Source organism: Pholis gunnellus (assembly GCF_910591455.1).
Source record: "Pholis gunnellus genome assembly, chromosome: 24".
Lineage (NCBI taxonomy): Eukaryota > Metazoa > Chordata > Actinopteri > Perciformes > Pholidae > Pholis > Pholis gunnellus.
In genome coordinates, this window is record NC_136551.1 from 1,035,010 (window position 1) to 1,046,644 (window position 11,635).

Consider the following 11,635-nt stretch of genomic DNA (forward strand, 5'->3'; position numbering starts at 1 on the left):
ATAAACAACATTATTTTTTACTAAAGTTTGCTACTTTACCTGATGTGTAATATTCACATATTTTAGTAAAAGTAGCAACAACTCTACTACGAGTCTTACATTAAAGATCGTGATGAGGTAGAAGTTAAAAAAAGTATTGTATCAACGTGTAGTTTAATCTATAAAATTGTATCTAAAATGCATCATATTTTATAAACTGAGCAGATATTTTGAATGTAAAAGTAATCAGAAACTTAAGCTGTCAGAAAAATGCAGTAAAAAGTACAATATGTCCTGAGAGAGCAATAAGTATTAAGTAGCAGAAAATGGGAGTAAACACAAATACGAAAGGGACCAAAGTACTTTACTTTAAGTACTGCGAGTACTGTAAATAATGTTGTACTTTTACTTGAATGTAAGCCTTTTACTTTGAACTTTCGTTTGTTTCTATTTGTGTTGCATGATTGATGAAGATAACAAAACATGATATTGCTCTGATTCTTTTTCACATTAAAAAAACAAAATGTCAAAAGACGTAGAAAGAACAATAAAGAATAAAAGGTAAACAAATAACAAATACCATTCAAGATAAATACATATAATAATTATAATGTTTTTTTACAGAGCTGTATTGCTACTTTGACTTAAGTCAAAGTACTTCTTTTACCAAACCAGATCACATGTCAGAAGCTTTTATTCTGTCAACACTTCCGGTCTTCGGTGCGCTCTAACTGCAGGCAGCTTCACGCGGGCAGCAGAATAATAAAGTGGGATATTCCGCGCGGTTGCCACAGAGCCTCTCTCTCTCTCTCTCTCTCTCTCTCTCTCTCTGTGTCGCCCACGCTGCTCCCTGCGTGACGCAAATCCGCGCGTGGGTGGACACACGGGGCGTGGGAGGCTTTCTGCACGGAATACCAAACACAGGCAGGTTCGACACCCACAGAGGCGCAGCAGTTTGTACACTTCGTGTTCTCAAACTAAATTAATACGATGGAGACGATTTCATCCTCAACTGTAAATACTGTCAAAATCAATAGTCAATACATTCAGCTTACATACGGTCTATAAATATATATATATATATATGTACTTTAATAAATGTACAATGACAGCATGAGGATACATTTTACATCTATAAATTGTTTTTATGTATTTTATATATGTACAATACGTACAACATGTACATTTTGTAGTATTAGTTGTATATTTATATCTATAAATGTTGCACAAGTCTATATTTTTACATTTACACTGCCTGTAAAATGACAATATTACATCTATAAATAGAGTATATATGTATATATCTTATTTATGTACATTTTCTTCATGTAAAGTTTGCATGTGTATATAATTGTACATACTGTAAACTTGTAAAATGATAGTACAAATGTTTCTTTATATGTTTGTACACATATTTACATATAGATGTGTAGATATATAAGTATCATTATGTGTCATCTTTTTATGTTCATGTGACATTTTCAAAATAAAATGTATTCAAAATGTATCGAAGGTACTTTTCAGCTTCTTCAGGCCAAAAAGTTCTCACAAGTGTCACGCAATGAATACATAAGTAGTACTGACTGATATCTATACGAGTAGTTTTTAGTCACGTGTGAGTGAAGTTCACAAGTGCATCAATGAAACAGTCCTTTATGCAAATGAGCAATTCAGATGTGAGTCATGTGACCAGATGGTTTCCAACACTGGGGAGAGGAAGTTCACCCTCAATGTTCAACCCTCAATATATATATATATATATATATATATATTTACACAACCACTAATATTGCAACTACTAGTATTACTGTTATTAATAGTACTACTGCTACTACTAGTACTACTGTTGCTACTCGTACTAACCTTTCAACTACTACTGATGCTACTGCCACCACTGTTGTCTAAATACTACTATTAATACTTCTAGTATTGTTCAAAAACTTCTGCTATTACTTGTAAAGATCCTACAAATACTTCTTCAACTATTACTAATACTACTGTTTCTTATAAATACTACTGCTACTCATTCTACAACAACTACTTCTTCTTCTACTGCTAGCAGCCCCAGTACAGCTCAGTCTATTACAAGTAAAATACACATATACTGCACATATATTACTGCTATTACCTCCTCAACTACTGGTACAAGTAGTAGTGTAATCACGAGTACTAATACTAGTATATCTCTTTAATTACTACAACGTATACAAACTTTACTGTGAAGTAGATTTCACACATAAACAGCAGCGAAAGCTTCTCTTCCTGAATCATCAGCGTCACAAGTAACCACCAGTGAAAGGTCAGAGGTGACGGCGTCCATGACGCAGAGACGTGAAACATAACCGGGGGAACAAATACTGCGTGTAGTACTTTGTGAAACTTCAATATTTGCCTGCAAGACGAAGCCCAGAGAAGCGCTCGACGCTCGAATCTCCACCCGATCACTTTGACTCCGCCTGATTCCCCATCAATGAGCTATTTTGGGGAATTAGGCCACCAGTGTAACACCCTGGGGACGAAACCAGAACGGCTTTTTGTCAGCCCCCCCCCCCCAACACACACACACACACACACCTCGTAACCCCCCCCCACTCCTACCCTCCACCTCCACCAGCCTGCACACAGCAGCCAAAAAAGTCAAATAAAACAATTTACACGCAACGCTGCAGCTTCTTTTTTTACGTCTTCAAAAGCCCAAATGATGAGAAAACTAGTATTTGTACTCTGTGTGTGTGTGTGTGTGTGTGTGTGTGTGTGTGTGTGAGTGTGTGTGTGTGTGTGGGGGTGGACGGGGTGGGACTGCTTGCTTTTCAGATCCTCTAATTAAATTCAGAAGGAAACTAAAACAAATATCAAAGCAAAACTGCAGATTAGGCTGAAAACATCCTACAGGAACATTAAGCTGATTCCAAAATGTTTAATAACCACAAACTCTGAGCTGAATGTTGTTTTTGTGGAGGAATATTACAGTGTTCATGTAGCGATATAAATATGTGACGATTCACCGTATTAAACACTTTAAAGGAACGGTTCAACATGTTGGGAAATACTCTTAAATACTGAGAATTAGACGGTATGATACCGCCAGCAGCAGGTTAGCTTAGCTTAGCACAAAGACTGGAAACAGGGGGAAACAGCTAGCGTGGCCCTAAAACCACAAACAATATGAAGATATTAAAAGAGGCCGGTTGGATTTTGTAACAGCTGGACAGGCTAGCTGTTTTCCTCTGTTTCCCGTCTTTGTGCTAAGCTAAGCTAAGCTAACAGGCTGTAGCTTCATATTTACCGTACAGACATGGTATTGATCTAAGGATGAAATAAAAGAACTTTAATGCGTGAAGAGCAACTTGATCGCTGAATTTCTTACGGAATTTTACATTTTTATGAGCTAATAAATGATTGTGTTCAAGCGATAATCACACAAATTCAAATTCAAAGAAGATACCACTGTAGTGCACATGTACGTATGTTTGAATAGAAGTCAAAAGGTCAAAAGGATATTTTGTCACGGCTCGTGAGTCAAGAAAGTAGTTTTATGCAAATGCTTCTGATAAGTTTTCCAAACTGAGATCGGCAGGTAGGATTCCAGACCGCCCACCTTCAGCCTCTGAATGCACGTCTGGCTGCTCTCTCTCTGTGTGTGTGTGTGTGTGTGTGTGTGTGTAGGTGTGTGTGTGCGTGTGTGTGATGCAGATATGACCTTCTGACGGCGTTCCCATGGATCAGCCTCCGAGCAGACGGGGATCAAATCAAACACTGAAAGAAACGGAGAGGAGAGGGAATATCAGCTCCATATCTCTCTCTCTCCTGACCTCCCTCCCTCTCACACACACACACACACACACACACACACACACACACACACTCAATATCTAACAAGAAGAACCAAACAAGAACAAATTAAAACGAGAGCGCCGGCAGGAAATAGGATGTCCACCCACACGGAGAGGTAGGTCGACACCCAGGCTGCCTGTTCCCACAAGTCCCAGTTTACCCAATTTATCACCGCTGACCTGCTCCTCAAAGCTCCTTCTCTGCATCCAGTTCATTTACATTTACAGGAGTCAAAAGATCAACATTATAAGTGTCTAATATTTGGTTTATGGACCAAATACCTGCAGGGCTAATGACATTCCCATCAGCCCCGGCTGTACTTTGAGTGTAGCGCTAATTAGCACATGCTAACACGCTAAACAGACAGCTGGAACATTCCTCAAATCAATACATTCAACCATAAATGCAACATTCCCATCATTGTTTTCTACATTGTTTTCCACTTATTAAGTGCATTAAATCACATTTTCTTCATTAGATTGGGTGGAAACGTGCACTAAATCTCACGAGCGTAAAAGAAAGAAAACGACCTTCATGAAACAAACGTGACAGAATTTTCAGATATGCAGAAATAAACCAAACTTTTTTTTTTTCTCTTCTTGACGCACAGGTCTGCACTTGTCGACATTCTCTGCGTAGTTGTATTTCTACTCCGGCTTGTTTTGAGTTTGTCAGATCTAAACACCCCCCCCCCCCACACACACACACACACACACACACACACACACACACACACCTCATCCTTCAATTTAGTCCTAAAAACATTAAAAACCGCCGAGAGGAAGAGGTGCAAGGTTTTCACACGACAGCAGCAATCTGCTTTCATGTCGAGCTGTCAATCATTCCCAGAGAGTAGGCGTCCCCCCCCCCCCCCCACCGAACACAGTGGATGTATCTCATTTGGCAAAGAGCCTCTCTTCATATTTCACTTTTCAGGAGACGCCTGTTCGTTTAATTTCTGCAGCTCTCTCTCTTTCTTTTTCTTTCTCCCTGCAACTTTTTTTTTTTCCCTCTCCCTTCTTCTTCTTCTTCTTCTTCTTCTTCTTCTTCTTCTTCTCCCCCTCCGGAGTAGAAACACATTTCAATGACACGCCCACGCCTGGGCCTGTCAGCCCCTCGCCCTGTCAGAGCGCCCACGCTGCTCTGCTCCCTTTTTCTCCCTCCCTTCTCTCCCTCCCTTCTCCTCTCCTTCCTTCCCACATCCTCAACACTTTGCGCTCTAAAAAAAAAGCAGCTCTTTTCATCCAAGTTCCTCTTTTGGAGAAAGAAAAGAGGAACAACAGATTCAGTCTCCAGGCGGTGCTAGTGCTTGTCATGGAGTGTCCCTTTTCATTTGGAGGGAATGTGGGTTACAGGATGACTGCGATGCCAAAAAAATATACATTTTAAAAACTCCTATTGTCGTCACCACCCAGAATTGAGGCGCAGACTCGTTTTTAACGGGCGTGGATGCGTTGAGACGTCTACAAACCTGGTCAGAGAGTCGTTTCTCTTCTAGTTCAGGCTCTGGAGGGAGAATTAGTGTGTGAATATGCTGAAGCTGGTGTGTTTGCTCAGGCTCTCCGGTTAGCAGAGTCTTACTTTGTGTCTGTTGAGAAAGTGTGGGATGGTATGAGCGGCTTATGTCTGACTGCACACGTGTGTGCCTGCGTGGGTGGGGAGTGTGTATAGGGGCGATGTGTGTGTGTGTGTGTGTGTGTCTTTGCACACAGATTACACTCGTGTGGGCGTTTTGGGCAAGGATGTGTGTGGGTGTAGCGAGCGTGGGCGGAGGTTATGTGACATACAGATAGAGACGGCAGTGTTCCTGCAGTGTGTTTATGTGTGTGTGAAACTTTATGCACAAACAGCTATAGGGGCCCTGCTGCTGCTAATGTGAGAATGTGCTGCCTTCACCCTTCACTCTCATCTCCTGCAAGTTAGAGAATCACCTCCACCAGAAAGTTATTCTGGAGTCGTCCTGACAGCGAGTACCAGTACGTAAAAGTAGCAATACTACAGGGTATAAGTACACAAAGTATTAGCATCAAAATACGCTTAAAGCCCTCATTCAGCTAAATACAGGACTAGATTATAATTACTGATGCATTAATCATTCATCGCTGTAATGTTGCAGCTCATTTTAAGTACTTATGTTGTAGTATAAAATGGAAATACTCAAGTACAAGTACCTCAAAATTGTACTTGAATACAGTACTTAAGTTAATGTACAATTAGTTGATACGACGCAAGTTAATTACGGCTATTTTGATACTCTATACATCATTTAAGTTGAATATAGTTGTAAAACTAATATATTTAGGTTTTGGACTGTTGGTCCTCCACATTTAAAAAACAAGAAAACTGATCATCTGAACATCTGCAATGATAAAACATTAGTAATTAAATTTGGTGCAAAGAAAACACAATGTTTGTAAATGATTTGCATTCTCTCTGCTGTGCATCACTTTAATGTGTTGCAGTTTTAGAAGGCGGCGCGCTGGCCCTTTAAGGCTTCAGTGGGAAGCCCTGTGGCTCCCTGCTGACAGGCCGTGGGCTGACGTGGAGGGGATTTGCCCATTTTTTTTTTTTTGGCCACGTACGGGCCTCAGCGACCCCTCGCCGCCCACAGCGTCCTCACCCCGAGAGCGCTGCTGACGTCTGACACGCCTGCTATCTCCGGCGGAGGCAGACGACCACACAGTCAGAGAGAAACCAGCGTGACGACATCCACCTTGAGCTCGTCTGAAGGTGTGATTAATCTGTTAAGTGCATTAATTTTTTTGCAGAAAAGGTCAGATCCGACTGACATGAACACTAAAAGGAGAGTGAAACAAAAAAGTCCCTCGCAGGAAGAAGAGAAGAAGCAGAAGAGCTGGTGGAAGTCATGAAACAATGCGAGCTACAAGGGTGTGAGCAAAGTTGAGGCAGGCTTTGAAGTGAAGCCACACATTTTGCATGATTATTGCTGTTAAGTTTTTGATCTCGAGCCAGCAGGCACGAAAAACAACAGCAGCTTGGGATTAGTCTCCCCCCCCCCCCCCCCACTCACACGCCTACCTTGCCAGCATAAGTCCCTGACTCAATTAGAAAAAAAACCTCTGCAACTTAGGGCTCCTCACGCACAAATACCCACATCGGCCTGCCCACGTCCCTGCAGCACATCACAACCAGGCATCTCCTAAAAATCACAGGGTACGATGAGTGCACGGGGATTCGTCTCGGTGACATTAATACACACACTGATAAGACAACAGGGCCGAAACACACAGAGGAAATTAAGATTTATCTGCCTTTAATTAAATATCGCGTGTCATCCGTGGAGGTTTCTGCCTGAAAAATAAAAAAAAACAAACAAGGAATTGAACCGTCAACCCCTGCAGGTGTTAAAACAAATTCTCTTCCTTCCTGTTACAGACAGAATTAATCTGAGTCATGATTTCCACAGAAATTCGGTGCGGTCACTGCTTCCCGGTCACGTCGGCGCTTACTGGAAATTTCCTCCAAGTAAAATAAACTCCGGAGTAAAATGCAAATGTCGTGACGGCGATCGGCGAGTTTAATCTGCACTCTGGACAACAGCGTCGTATAAATGACTAAAATGTAAATGTTGGTTGCGACCCAGCAGCTCACTGTAAAGCTGGTACAAGCATCTGAAATACACAAATCAGATTTACCACCCGTGTCCGATACTCTCTGGTCTTTTTGCTCTGTTTTTGGGCTCCACCAGCAACTCTTCAGCTGCTAAACGCTGCACGATGTTCACCAGCGAACTCTAAGTAGGTAGTGAACAGAGGAAACTGATGCCTGCTTCCGCTGGATACACGAAATCCTTAAAAAAGATCTGAAAACAGATTTAATTCCAAGAAGACTATTTTAACGTGGAACAAAAAAGCGGATTCTTTTTCTCGTTTCTGCCACTTCGTTAATTCATCCAATGAAAGCTAGATTGAAGCTTGATTCAATTCAAGGTGTGAATCTCTGTGTTACTGTGTGACTTCCGCTGACATCTCATTGGTTGAGAGCGTGGCCCCGCCTCCAGCAGGAAGTGGACGACAACACGAGGTCTCCGCGCTCTCCATACAGCGACTTTAAAAGTTGTCCGGGGCGTCGGGCTGAAAGCTTTCAGATGTAAAAGTGCAGCTCTCCTGTTGTGTTGGGCCCCGCAGGCTGCGGGGGCCGGAGGAGGGCCCGGGCGGGGCCCAACGGGGCCCGAACGGGGCCGGCCTGCTGGGCTGCTGGGCTACCGGCCGCCCACGGAGAGGCCTGGCTGGGTGGGCGTCATCTATGGAGCGATTGATGGACACAAAGTCTCCCTGTTGTCCTGCTCCACCAGCAGCAGGCCTCAGAAAGTCACTGCAACATATACCGATACTACTACTACTACTACTACTACTACTACTACTACTACTACTACTACTACTACTACTACTACTACTACTACTACAACGACTATAACAGTACTTCTAATAATAAAACCTGCAATGCTACATCTTTAAAATCTACTACTTTAAATAAAATTAATATAAGTATATACAAATAACTAATAACACCACTGATAATAATATTGTGATGCTACACGAATACTGCGACAGGTATTACTGATATTATCTAGTACTTAGAGCACATGTATTTCTATAGCTAGTACTACAATTACAGTACTACTTGTGCTTGAATTGGACTACAGAGTACTTCTTAATGTGTACTACTGACTCAAACATAATTTCAGGTCCTAGAAGAACATGTACTTTCTAGCATTGGTGGAAAGTACACAAGTATGGTGCTTAAGTACAATTTTGATGCATTATACTTCTATACCATTATACTTCTAATTCACTACATTTTAGACAGAATTATTGTCTTTTAGTTCAGATTTTCCATAAAAAACATGAAGAAAATGACTGCTTACATGTTAATACATCAATACTAATGATACGAGTATAATATAATAGTACAACGCTGACAGTAGAACTCTGAATCATGAGTACTTTTATACAATTTGCTGATAAAACGTCTGGGAGTACTCCAATATAATTCAGTGAAGAGCTCAAGACATGAACCTCTTAAAGAGATCAAAGAGCTGAAAATACAAGCTGTACTACGAACATTAGAAGTTTCCATGAAGTCGCGAGGCAACTGTGGAAACTGTTGTACTAGTACACGACTTTCTCCGGTGTTTCTGCTGCTGCTGTGGGTTCAGTGTGGAGGTGTTTGCCTGGAGAGGGTCAAAGGTCACGCTCACTTTATCACCACAGCTGAGCGGCGGCGAGGTTTTGTAGGTTTGGTGCTGACTTTTAGGCATTGAGGAGTCAGAAACTACTATAGAGTCTGGATCTGAGGAAGCTTTCTGATCCCACTGAAAGGATTAAGAAGTTAATATTCCTACTTATATATATCCATTAAAGTCAGGTGTTTTAACTGATTAACTCAATAACATATCCACAGAATCACCATTTGTTCTTGGGGTCCTAATCTACAAGAATGTCTGGATTAACAAAATACAAATATTACTACAATACTGAGTTAAAGCCTCTAAAGAAGTTAAAATCAAAAAGTAAATATCATGTGATATGTTTGTCCTGCAGATCATTTGAAACAAAGCTGTAAAACTGTCTGATTTTAACCCACAAAACACAGTGAAGTCTCCACAGAAAGCTGCTTTTCTTAGATCACAGAGGCCTAAAAACAAACTGACTTTGTATTCTCCAAAATACTTGAAGTCGTGAAGTAGAAGTCAGACCGGTGCAACAAACACGAGTAAAGTTATTACTACGATCGACCAAAACTACAAATATATGATGTTGAAGTGAAACCAGACGAATCTTTCATCAACATAATGTACTAAACATCTACATTCATATGAAATATGAGCAACAATCTTACTTTCTCAGCATCTGTTGGAGTCCACAGATGTTGATGCATCTGTGAAAAAGAGATTTTATTGTAATTAGTCCGGTTAGTGACACTTCACTCTGCATCTCACGGTAATTATCCTCATAATCCATCATTAACCACATCACAGACCTCCACTGCTCTCATAGATTTTTAATGATTAATAATACACGTCCATTATAGAAGAAGCAGCCTGTGCTCTCTGATCTACAGTGTGAGGGTATGACTGAATAAATGATCTGTGTTTTGTTTGTTGTTTACGTTCTCTCCCTCCCGTCTCTTCCCGATCAGCTGACGGTATTCCATATGAAATAAACACACACGGATAACCTCGCATCCCAAAAAATCCAAAAATCACATTTGTCTGGCGAGACGGTGAAAAGGCAAAACACTTTTTGGAAAGCGCCACCCATTGTGACCGCTGGATGAAAAATGTTAATTTTCCTCTCTTGATAATGATGCGTGTCGTTTTCCAAATGTGATTACGCAAACAGAATGGTGTGTAACACGCCTGTAATGTGCTTAAGATGTTTTAAAATACATTAGCATGCCTGCACACTGAAAGACCCTGAAGGAAACCTCCAAGGTTTTGTTTTTTTAGATTAAAACTACAGCGGGACCCGGGACGGTTCCCTGAGGAACCCCAGGATTAAGGATTTACAGTAAAATGAAAGTCATTTGTGACATTTAACAGCTGTTTCATGTAAATCCACTCATGGCACGTATGTTTTGCAATAATAAACACCAACGTGTCATGAGTGGCTTTTGTTTTTTATTACAAAACTTTTTGTCTGTGAGCAACTCAGGAGCTCAGAGACCTGGATCACCTGCTTCTTTACAGTAAATAATAGATAAAAACCTCAAAGTGGATCCTCCGTTTGGTCCAGAGAAACATCCGTCATCCCAAACCGCCTCCTGCAGAGAAACAAACATCAGTTAATGAAATAAGGATTTAAATGTGTCCAATAAAACTTTATCGTCCTGTACGTGGACAGGTGACAGGGCAGCGTTGTCACCCTGCTGTGTGAGGCTGCATGAACATCAGCCGGTGGGCTGATGTCAGAGCGACCATGACAGCTGTCTGCTCCTATAAGTCTTAGTCTGCTGCACACGGTTCACACTGCAGCGCTGCTGCAACGCTACTGTGAAGCCAAACAGCTAATGGGGGCTAAAGGCAGCGATCAATAGAGGCTTTGTGCTTTCATCATCGTCTGTATACAGCAAACTGACTCTTTTTCATTCAGTAAAACCAGAAAATCAGCAAAAAAACAGAATGATAAATACATATCTTCATTATCAGTTAAGTTAGCGGGGCTTTAAATCAATATTTCATCAATAAATGTCACAAAATATGAAGAAAAATGTTCATAATGACGTCTTTAAAAGCTTGTTTTGCCAAACTAAATATACAACAACAACGAGGAAACGAATAAACTGTTAAACAAAGCAAGCTATAGATAATACGTTAGCATTAGCCGCTAACTACAAATAATAATATTACGACAAATGCATAAGAGTTGCTTCTCCAGCCGAGGCAGACCACCTATGCTAACTAATCATTTATTGTTTAAATATGTACCACCAAGCAAAGAATACTTAAACATCATTCATGTAAAAGGAGGTTATTGACCCTGACCTGTGGAGTATGTGTTGGTGCTGTAATGTTACTGTAAAACAAACTCTACACAAACACAAGCACCACATTTTAAACGTGTCGCTGGGTAACGTGCAGCGCTTGATTTTCATACTTCAAATCAGCATATGTGTTTTTAAAAATAGCCACAAATCTCTGGATCCAACACAAAGAGAGCAAGAGGCAGGCAGCCATGTGCTGTTTAGTCTGCAGCATCCTGCCAATAACGTGACTCTCTGCCGTCTGCAGTCTGACTCAGACCTGACTCAGGTGGTCCTGATCGCGGCGCTGCAGGAGGTCTGACCCGGGGTCGTCTGC